This window comes from Schistocerca piceifrons, chromosome 3 (genome assembly GCF_021461385.2).
Source record: "Schistocerca piceifrons isolate TAMUIC-IGC-003096 chromosome 3, iqSchPice1.1, whole genome shotgun sequence".
In the NCBI taxonomy this organism is placed as follows: Eukaryota; Metazoa; Arthropoda; class Insecta; order Orthoptera; family Acrididae; genus Schistocerca; species Schistocerca piceifrons.
In genome coordinates, this window is record NC_060140.1 from 84,404,282 (window position 1) to 84,414,844 (window position 10,563).

The window sequence follows — 10,563 nt, forward strand, 5'->3', positions numbered from 1 at the left end:
CAGCCAGCCAGCGGCGGGCCATGCCATGGCTCGCTTCTGCGGGCAGTCATGTTGGCTTCCAACACACGCAAAGGCATCCCGAGGCGAGGGCCACAGATTCGGACCCCGGATTGCGGCCGCTCATTGTTGCCACATTCTTAACCATGCCGGTGAGGAAGCGCGCCGCGAGTCGCCTTGCAGCGGGTGGCGCTGAGGCGGCACGGGCGAAGACCGCTGAGCTGACTGCCGGCGCATCCTGACGTCAACACAACTCCACGGCTGTACAAAGCCAACACACAGTAGGGCATTGCATGGGTTGCTGAGGCAGCTATTACATGACAAGCTGTTTCGTAGACAGCAAACTGGTGTCCCCAGCATTGCGGGACCCAGTGATGCAGACCGAGAGGAACGGGGTCCCTGTAACTGAAAACAATAAATCGCTTGGAGAGCTCTGACGAGTCTTAGCCTTCTACCTCTTTCCACTAAATTTGGTGTTGCTGTTACATTCGGTGTCAGAAGTTGCCCCTACATTTGGTGTCAGAATAGCGGATTTCGTTGGGGAAGGTAGCACAGTTGACAGTGGAGAATGCACAGTTAAGGAGTGAATTAACATTAAAAGTGAGTGGGAAACTGCATTGGATCAGTCATTGTAGCTAGGATGCTGCGGCAGGAGATTGATGCAGCTGCTCCGAGTTTGATTATTCCATTTTCTGGCAAGGCATCTGAGGATGTACATTCATTTGTGGAGGACTTGGAAACATCAGCTGTGATGAATGGCTGGTCGGATGAACAGTTGTTACATGTAGCTGAGATTGATTAATGGGTGAAGCGAAGACATTTGTAAGGTGTTCTGAGGCCTTAAGGAAGGCAGGACAGTTGAAGTAGTTGAAGGAGGGGCTTTTAGAAAGATACAAGAAAAAGAATAGCACTCGGTACTTTAGGGAGAGGTTGAGTACAATGACGAAGAGACAGGGGGAGACGGTCGAGAGATTTGCGGACAGAATAAGAGAAATTAACGAGTACACTTACGAGTTGGGTCAGAGCGATGAAGCGAATGGTGTTCTGTTGCAGGAGGCAGAGCAAAGGGCACTTGATGTATTTTTGAGGGGCTACCGGCGCATATATGGCGGAAAGTGCGTGAAGGGACTCCGAAAAATTTGTATTCGGCCATTCAGCTGGCAATCCAATGTGAGGAAATAGATGTGGCAATGGAGGTACATGATAGACAAACAGTGTTTACAGCGGGTATGAAATGTTATACGTGTGGTCATACAGGACATGTGCAGAGGCAATATACCCAGTCACCAAGGGATAGAGGAAGGGATGGAAATCAGCAGTGTGGAGGATGGAGAAGTGGAGTTAATAGAGGTGAACAAGCGTGAAACGGCAGAGGGGGCCCAAGACCCACCTAAGGGAGCTCCCATTTAATTTCAATGCTACAAATACGTATGCAGAGGTGGAATGTTTAGTGGTAGGATCCATAGGAACTAAAACGTTTAAGATTTTGTTGGACACAGTGTCAGTAGCTACTAAGAGTTTAATGAGACGAAGTAAGTTAGACCCACCACGTTATAGGTTGCGTGGAGCGGAGGATAAGGAGTTCACACCTTTGGGGTCAGTGACAGTTGACTTTCGCATGGGGAAAGTCCGATTTGTTGCATGCATGGGTAAGCAAGGGCAACGACATGATCTTAGGAGTAGATTTCTTGCATCAACATCATGCCAAAACTAACCTTGGACAACGAACTGTAGAACTTGGTGGAATGTTATTTCGGCTAGGGGAAACTGTTGTCAATGCAGAGGTGTCGTGAGGGGCGTTCAACGTAATGAACAAACCAATTGAACCGCATACATTAGCATTAAGGCTTAATTCGCATGAGAATGTCTGGTGGCACCAGGAAGTTGCTATGGGTAAGTGTGGAGTCGAATCTACCTGTGGGTACAGTATGTGTTATTGAACCATTGGAGGATAATGAAGTTTTGGGTCCATAGGATTGTTTTGTGAAACGTAGTATTGTACGCGTACAGGAGGGGAACAACAGGCGAGTAGTTCCCGTGAATGTGGATAATTTTAGCGCTGTAGACGCGAATTTGAGAAAAGGAGTTTTAGTAGCAAACTTGGATGTGCAAGATGGTGAAGACTGGTGTTCGAGAGGTAGGCGAAGCGATCAACTACTAACTGCCGACAGAACTGCATTGCGTGACAAAATTAAGCATCTGAAAGGAGGAGAATAAGAGCATATAAAAGAATTGTTGTGGGAATTTAAGGATTTGTTTTTTCCGCAAGGACCGTTGCCAGCAACTCCATCAGTTCAACATAGGATACCAACAGGGAATGAAGAACCTGTTTACCGTAAACCATACAGAGTGCCAGGGTATTTGCAGCCGATTGTGGAGGATTTCATTGATCAGCAGCTTGCGGACGGTAGAGCAGAGTAATAGTTGCTGGGAAGCGGGCATTGTCGTTGTGCCTAAAAAATCTATGGATGAACTAAGAAATATAGATTCTGTTGTGACTACCAATAGCTCAATAATAAGACAGTAGACGACGTATATCCCATTCCAAACATATCAGAGACTTTGGAACTTTACTACGATGGATTTGACAAGTGGTTATCATCAATTAGAGGTGGCTCCAGAGGATCGTCCAAAAACTGCGTTCTCTACTCCTGGAGGTCATTACCAGTACATTAGAATGCCATTCGGTTTGAAAAACGCTCCGGCAACGTATCAGAGGTTGCTAGACAATGTCTTCAGGGGTTTGAAACCATGGTTGTGTTTTGTCTATTTGGATGACATTATACTGTTTTCAGGTAGTAAGGAGCAACATAGACAGCAGTTAAGGGAAGTCTTTATGAGGTTAAGAGCAGCTCGTTTAACGTTGAGCCAGGAGAAGTGTCATTTTGCATTGGAAGAAGTGAAATATTTAGGTCATATCATCAGTAAGGATGGAGTGCGAACAGATCCAAGGTTGGTACAAGCTGTAAAGGATTTTTGGGAACTGAAAACAGTTAAGGAAGTGCAGTCATTCATCGAAATTTGCAGTTTCTATCGAAAGTTCGTGAAGGGTTTTGCAGATTTAGCACAGCCATTGACGCGATTGTTACGGAAGGGTTTGAAATTTCACTGGACAGAAGAGTGCCAGGAAGCGTTTGACAAACTGAAAGAAGTATTAACGTTAAGTCCGGTTCTTGTGTTTCCAGATTTTGAAAAGAAGTTTATACTAGCATGCGATGCATCGGATCAAGCATTTGCGTGTGTTCTTAGTCAGGAAATTGATGGAAAGAACATACTGTAGCCTATGTGTCTAGGCAGTTGAATGCAGCAGAGAGGAGCTGCTCAACAACAGAGAGGGAGATGCTTAGCGTAATCTATGGAATCACATATTTTAAATGTTATGTATATGGCTGAAGATTTCGGATAGTGACAGATCATGCTGTGTTGAAGTGGTTGTTTGGGTTGAAGGATTCGTCCACTAGACTCGCTCGATGGGCTGTGAGGCTTAGTGAATTCGACTAAGTGGTGGTGCACAACTCTGGGAAGAAGCACAGTAATATGGATGCACTAAGTAGGAGGGTAGCAAAAGTAGAAGTCATAGGTTATGGTCTAGCGGTATGGCAAGAATTATAGGATGCAGACAACCATTGTAAGTTGTATCAGACACAGTCGCAGTTTAATATGTACAACAGTCGTCTGTGCAAGGAAACGAAATAAGGACCAAGGGTAGAAGAGCCAGAAAAGCTGAGGGATGAGGTTTTATAGGAAGCACATGATCACGTGTTATCTAGTCATGGAGGGTGTAGAGCGAGGAATAGGAGAGTTGCGGATAGGTATTGGTGGAGAGGTAGGAAAGCAGATGTGGATCACTATGTCAAGAATTGTATACCATGTGCGCAGAGAGCAGATTTGAGTCGGAGACAGATACAGCTACAACGACTGCCGGAAGTGACATCACATAGAGAAAACCATGGAGGTATACACAAACATGAACAGCGTGAACAACTGACTCTAGAACACAAAAGTGGGAACACAGTGCGAGGCGAAGGCCAGTTGTAAAGAAGTTCAAATCAACGCAAGAGCTGGCAGGCCAGGACTATCACTGCTGACATAACACCAGATTCAGTGGCTCTGCCTGTGCCATGCTTTACATGCACACTCCCTCACAGCGTTCTACACTAGTCTGCTGTGATATCCATGCTAGCTCATCTGCATCCATCCCGATATCTGCTGCAAGGGGGGGGGATACTAAAAGTTAGACTACAAGAATCCACAGAAGAGAATTTCCAATACTCAAAACCAAATGGTGTACATGTCATATCATTCCACTTGTCTTTACTGGCCCTCTTACCAGAGCAAATGCAAGAGCCCACTTATTGAGAGTCTAAGATCAAAAAGTAGATAGTTGAAGCTGAAGAGTGGGGGTGGGGGTGGACGAGAACTCAGCTAATGAATTTAAATGTAAAGCAACGGTATCCATTCATTGAAAACTTAAATAAAGAAACAGCTTTCCTCATTGCAGAAACAAGTAATAATCGGTTTGAGTAAACCACTACATTAGATCTGGACACATGCAAATGAACTGATTTGAGAGTAAAAATTCACTCCATATTTTCCAAAGGAGTGGCTTATGACGTCACAGTTGAGCTACATATTGCACGCACGCACACCCACCCACATGCACATGCGCGTGCGCGCACGCGCGCGTGCGCACACACACACACAAACACACACACACACACACACACAAACCACAGCCTCTGACTGCCGAGGGGTGCGCATTTGCGCATGTGTGTAGGTGGGCAGGTAGGTGGGTGGGCACATGCAAACGCATCCATGCTGTCTGAATAGACAACATAAGCATAGTAAACAAATATGTTCCAGTTTATAACAGCAGAGTTTTATCTCTTCATAAAAAGTGTGACACCAAACACAATAACAGAATATGGTTCAAATGGCTCTGAGCACTATGGAACTCAACATCTTAGGTCATAAGTCCCCTAGAACTTAGAACTACTTAAACCTAACTAACCTAAGGACATCACACGCACCCACGCCCGAGGCAGGATTCGAACCTGCGACCATAGCAGTCCCGCGGTTCCGGACTGCAGCGCCAGAACTGCACAGCCACTGCGGCCGGCAACAGAATATGATGGCATGGTCACAAGCATATGAATACAAGCAAGTGTGACTACTATATCGTTTGTTTAGCTGTTATTAAAGTACTAACAAGGGGAGGTCACAACGTTTGGGACACAGATTTACTTCAAACTTCGTACACTCATAGTACTGCATGAGGACAAAAAAATGTGTTTGGTGTACTGGAGACAATAATTACTGACCAAGGGACCAACTTCATGTCAGATTTAATGAAGGAACTGTGCAAATTGTTGAATGTAAAGAAGTTGAGGTCGAGCGCATTGCATCCTCAGGCCAATGGAAGGACAGAATGGGTACATAGAACAATCAGGAATATGGTGAGTTTTTATGTGGATTGTCATCACCATCAAGGGGGCGAGTATTTGAAGCATATTGTATGTGCATATAATGCACATGCATGTCCACACAACCACTTGAGTAAGTCAACTTGCATGTGGTAACACCCTACTTGCACTATGTTACACCAACCTACATGTAACTTACGAAAGTTAAAAGGCGTTTACCTTCCTTGAACAATGTTGCTTGCCACACTGTAGCCTACGAGTTTCAGCAACTGCTGATAGATGGATCTGCTCACTTTCTACTCTGGTGCATTTGACAGCACAGACCTAGTATCATTTGTTTATTTGTTTTTAATTTAATGTCATGCCAAAATAATGGGTTTAGTCCTCAACTAAGTAAATAAACACTTTTGAAAGTGACAAAATATTCTTAAACAATGCGATAGGAGCATCATTCTAGCATTTAACAGCTCTTTATAATCAATTATTTGTAACAGAGTAACACAACATTGTGTGAAGTGAGGAAGTGGATAAAAAATATTGTAACTGAGAGTGTGAAATTGCCAATGTTCATTTTGCTGCAGAACAATCAATGTAACTGTATCTTTTTATTTCAGTATAATAACAATAATTTTTATGCTTTAGTCATTGAGTGTATAGTGGTGAAATGGAAATTTACTTGGGGCTTCAGAGATTTAAAATTACTCTCGACCCTCATTAAAATCCTTTTAAAATGTAACATCATTGAGTAATGACTCTTCTGTGCAACAGAACAGGGGTTACAAAATTAAGTATTGCGCCAATAAACCAATGTACATTTACAGCACCTGCAACATACTAGACCCTTGACTAAACCTAGAAATAAAAACAAAGGTGAACTGGAGAACAAAATACTTACCTTCTGATGTATCCTTTGCATACTGTAGACAGTACTGTAGACAGCATAAAAATTTGTAAACAGTACTTTTCAGAATGAAATGCATATATTGTAGAGACTGCAGTTGCCACATATTTCAATATTACTTGTAATTTGATGTAAGCTGGCCCAGCATCTCGCATACTTGTGCTAGACTTTTGTACAGAGAAGGAAATATGACTCAAAAAGATTTCAAAACTGCTCATTCGAAAATGATTACGAAACAACGTCGACCTCAGCAGATGATCACCTTATTACTTTAGTGTTTTGGATGCTCCCAAACGATTAATACAACATGCCAATTCCCATACACTATAATTGTGGATGTGATTTTTATTCATCAAATCACTATAAGTTCTTTGGCTAAAAGCTGCGAAACGTCTTAATGAATACTCCACTTGTCACATGACAAAAGTCGCGTAAGTAGCGTTTCTAACTTCGGAATGTGGAAACGCTAACTTGCGTATAAGCATAGTGGTGGGGGATGAAGTGTAAAAAATTACCACCAGTGGAAACCTGGCTTTACAAAGGAAGAAAAGAGAGGACTATCCATTAAAATTGGAATGAAAGCACGGCTTGAAGATATAATGAGCTACTGCCGTAATTCCTCTGTTAGAAGGGTTACTGCCATGTAAAGACCAATTCACAGTGAACAGAAGAAACAGTACCATGACTGCAGACATATAGGGGTACAAGCTGGTGGCCAGTGTAAAAGCATTTTGAGCCTCTCCTTGAATTAATGTGAATATTTACAATAAAAATAAAGAGTGTGCAAACTGTGAGGATGGTATATATATAAGTTCGAGAATTAACAATGAATGGAGGTACTGCATAGTCTTATATCTACATTCGCTATCTAGTATATGCTACCCACAAGGTAGTGCAGAGGTGGTTTAGCAATGATACAGGAATTGGGAAGCATGCTTCCACATCATTGGCCATTGTTGAAATTATTACAAAAGAATTGGTAAAACTGCTAAAATTGATAGTGGTGTCAACTGTGATCCTTATTACAGCACACCAATGGTGTTTCTTCCATCCCATCCACCCATTGGTATGCTGTTGATTACATGATGATTGACTGACAGCACTCATTGGGGAAGGACAGAGAGTCTTAGTGGAATCAATTGCCGAAATAATAATATTGTATGTGACTGAACTATGGGGTTGCAATCGAAACAGAACACCTAGCCATCTGCTACCACATCACAGTGATAGATGACTTTAAATGTAGAGATCATAAGTCACCCTCAGACAGCTGTTTGGAAACGCTCCACAACACTAAAAAACGTTTCCAGTTTTCATGGATCGTGATGTCTTCCACATTTTTTTGCCAATGAGAAACACTGTCTCCGTCTTTTATTTCAATAAAGCAGCAGCAGCATTATTTTCACCATGCAATGTCCAGTTTTCTGTGAGAACCAATGTTATGAGATGTGTTAGGTCAGTTTAAAACCTGACACAGACCTCGAAATCATGGTGGAAAAAACAAAATGTATGGCAGTGTATATAACTGTAGACATACACTCCTTGGATGTGTTACACTGGAGAAAAACAATGTATCAGACAACAACACATGGACAGTCTCTTGCGACTGATAATCTGTGGGATATGGTCCTCGATTACACTGGTCTGTAGGAGCGACTTTGATCACAAGCCACCTGCTACAACGGACTAATACCTGTATATTTAATAGAATCGTCAAATGTGCTCGATGCCAGCACACAGACAGTATTTATTTTCGATATAATGGAAGACAGGGACATGGTAATATACCGAGTTTCCTACTCGGTGATGTTAGCAGAGTTTTTATAGTTCGTATTTTTTCTCTGTTGGATGGTACAAAATAACGACGAGGGAGAGAATTTTTTAGTGATAGACATGAATTGCACCCTGAGATACGCAGATCTCCTTCAGACTCCAGTACCCTCTATGCAGTTTGGAGACGAATCTCAATGCAGTAACAAAATCCTTGTGCTTCTTCCAGTTCCCGTAACGGCTCGTACTATCTTTCCTACTATCTCGTTTTGCAGGAGAGAGGAAGCTTCGTTTTGTGGTAGCCTTACACATAGTACACGGTTGGTGGAGCTACGACAGCATATTCTCATTTCCACCGAGTGGTCAAAACACGGTCCCGTGGCATTAACTCAGCTCTTTCTCCATGAGTGCAGGAGATGTTAGATATAGTGCTCTCTGACTTCCATTCATTTCCGACTTAAATTGGGAAAATCACATGGACGAAGCAGCAGGGAGGGCGGGGCAGAGAACAGAGGAGCAGTTACAAGATGCAGAGGGACCATCTAAAAATCCGATTTGCACAATGTTTGTATGTGACACTCAAGTGTTGCAAATAAGTTTTAATAGGAAGAAGGATCATCACAAGTTCAAGGTGAGTGTTTTAAGTGACCTATTTTACTCCTTAAGTTGTTAAGAAATTAATATGATAGGGAAGTGTAAGAGGCTTATTTCCCTCTCTTTTTTTATATAGAAATTGCATCAGCTCTCCCTTTGTCTCCAGCATTAGTCAATAGGAACACAGTTTTCTGAGAAGAGATGAAAACCTCTGTGTGCAGGTTTTGGGTCACTCAGACAAACAGGAAGAGGTCTATTGAGAAAGACAAAGACAGGAAGCAAGTCTGGAACCACGAGTCAACAGAATGCCCCCACCTGATGCTTTGTCTGGGTGCCACAAGATCAAAGGAGACCGATATGTAGTCCATGGTCGGTGGTATTCAGTAACGTGGTCTGTAATTAGGACATTGGGCGGCTTTGACCTTCGTGGCAGTGCCCTGACAATAGACGCACACATCGGAGACCCCGCCAAATAGTGACTACTACACCACATTTCATTCCATTCACGATCTGTAGACCCCCTTTTGTAGGGTTTAACTGTCAGTGCAATATGATTGCTGTATGTCTATCGATATGTACAAAATAGTTTGTGACTGAGGTGCTAGTAATTTGTCTGCCTGCAGAAAGTGGCGGCGCGTTTCGAAATGTGTCGTGAGCTTTTAGATATGTAATTGTTCTGATATTTCCGTCTGTGCTTAGACATCAGTGTGCATCTAAAACTGAGAAAAATAAAAAATAACAGCTTTAACACCCCTTACTCGAGCAGCAAATATAAACTTAGCATCCTCAGCGTTTCCATGAGCGAAGAATAAAAAAGCGCTGCAATTGTTTAAATATTCCACACTGAAATCGACTTCCTGACAAATTCTTTAAATAAACTATAGTCCATACAGCACCTTGTATCCCATAGATTGTTCAATTAAACAATATTCCATACATTGCAGTCAATTTCTCAACAAATTCTTTAATTAGTTTAATAATTTTCCAAACACGCCTTGTATCCCATAAACTGTTTAAATAAACAATATTTCATAGACTGCAATCGGTTTCTCGCTTAATCACCAATCAACTGTCTTTTATCCATCTACTTCCAGGTGGGGGAGGAAAATGGGTACTGGGGGTTTCCTCAGGGGAGGGGTTAATTAATTGAATTAACTGGTCAGTCAAATTGCAATCAACTGTCTTTTATCCATCTACTTCCAGGTGGGGGAGGAAAATGGGTACTGGGGGTTTCCTCAGGGGAGGGGTTAATTAATTGAATTAACTGGTCAGTCAAATTGATATCAAAAGTGTGCTTGTATTGGCGAGGGGAGATCCCAGAGGGGTGGAGAGGAGGATAGGCACGGGGGAGGAGGGAGAGGAGTGGAGGTTTCTTGGAAAACCACTTAATGTTACAAAAGGTTAAGATCTTGTCAAATAAAAGGATGGATAATACCCTGGGAATCATAATCCTCCTAGCAGAACAGTAGATTTAGGACCTGTCAATCAAAAGAGAAAATAGGTTTGCCCCTGATTGTGTATTTGTCCTTGATGTAGATAACCCACAATGTGCGCTGATACCCCTGTTACCCCTCTACCGCTAGTGGGGCAAACAGAAGGAAAATTTTGTAGCCAATACCTTGACTAATTTGTTCAACCTCTGACTTGCCTGAAGATTATCAAGCCTCAAGAGACCTTATTACCTTAATGTGTTGACTGATTATTAGTACAGTACTCGTCTCATCAGATTCAAATCCAAGAAGACAACCCTAACCTCATATTTACTGTTGGATTGTGTGTAGAAGGTACTTCCTTTGATATGATGCCACCTTAATAATGACTCATGATCCAGCAAACAAATGCAAAGCAAATCTCAACTCACAGGTCAGAGTTAACATT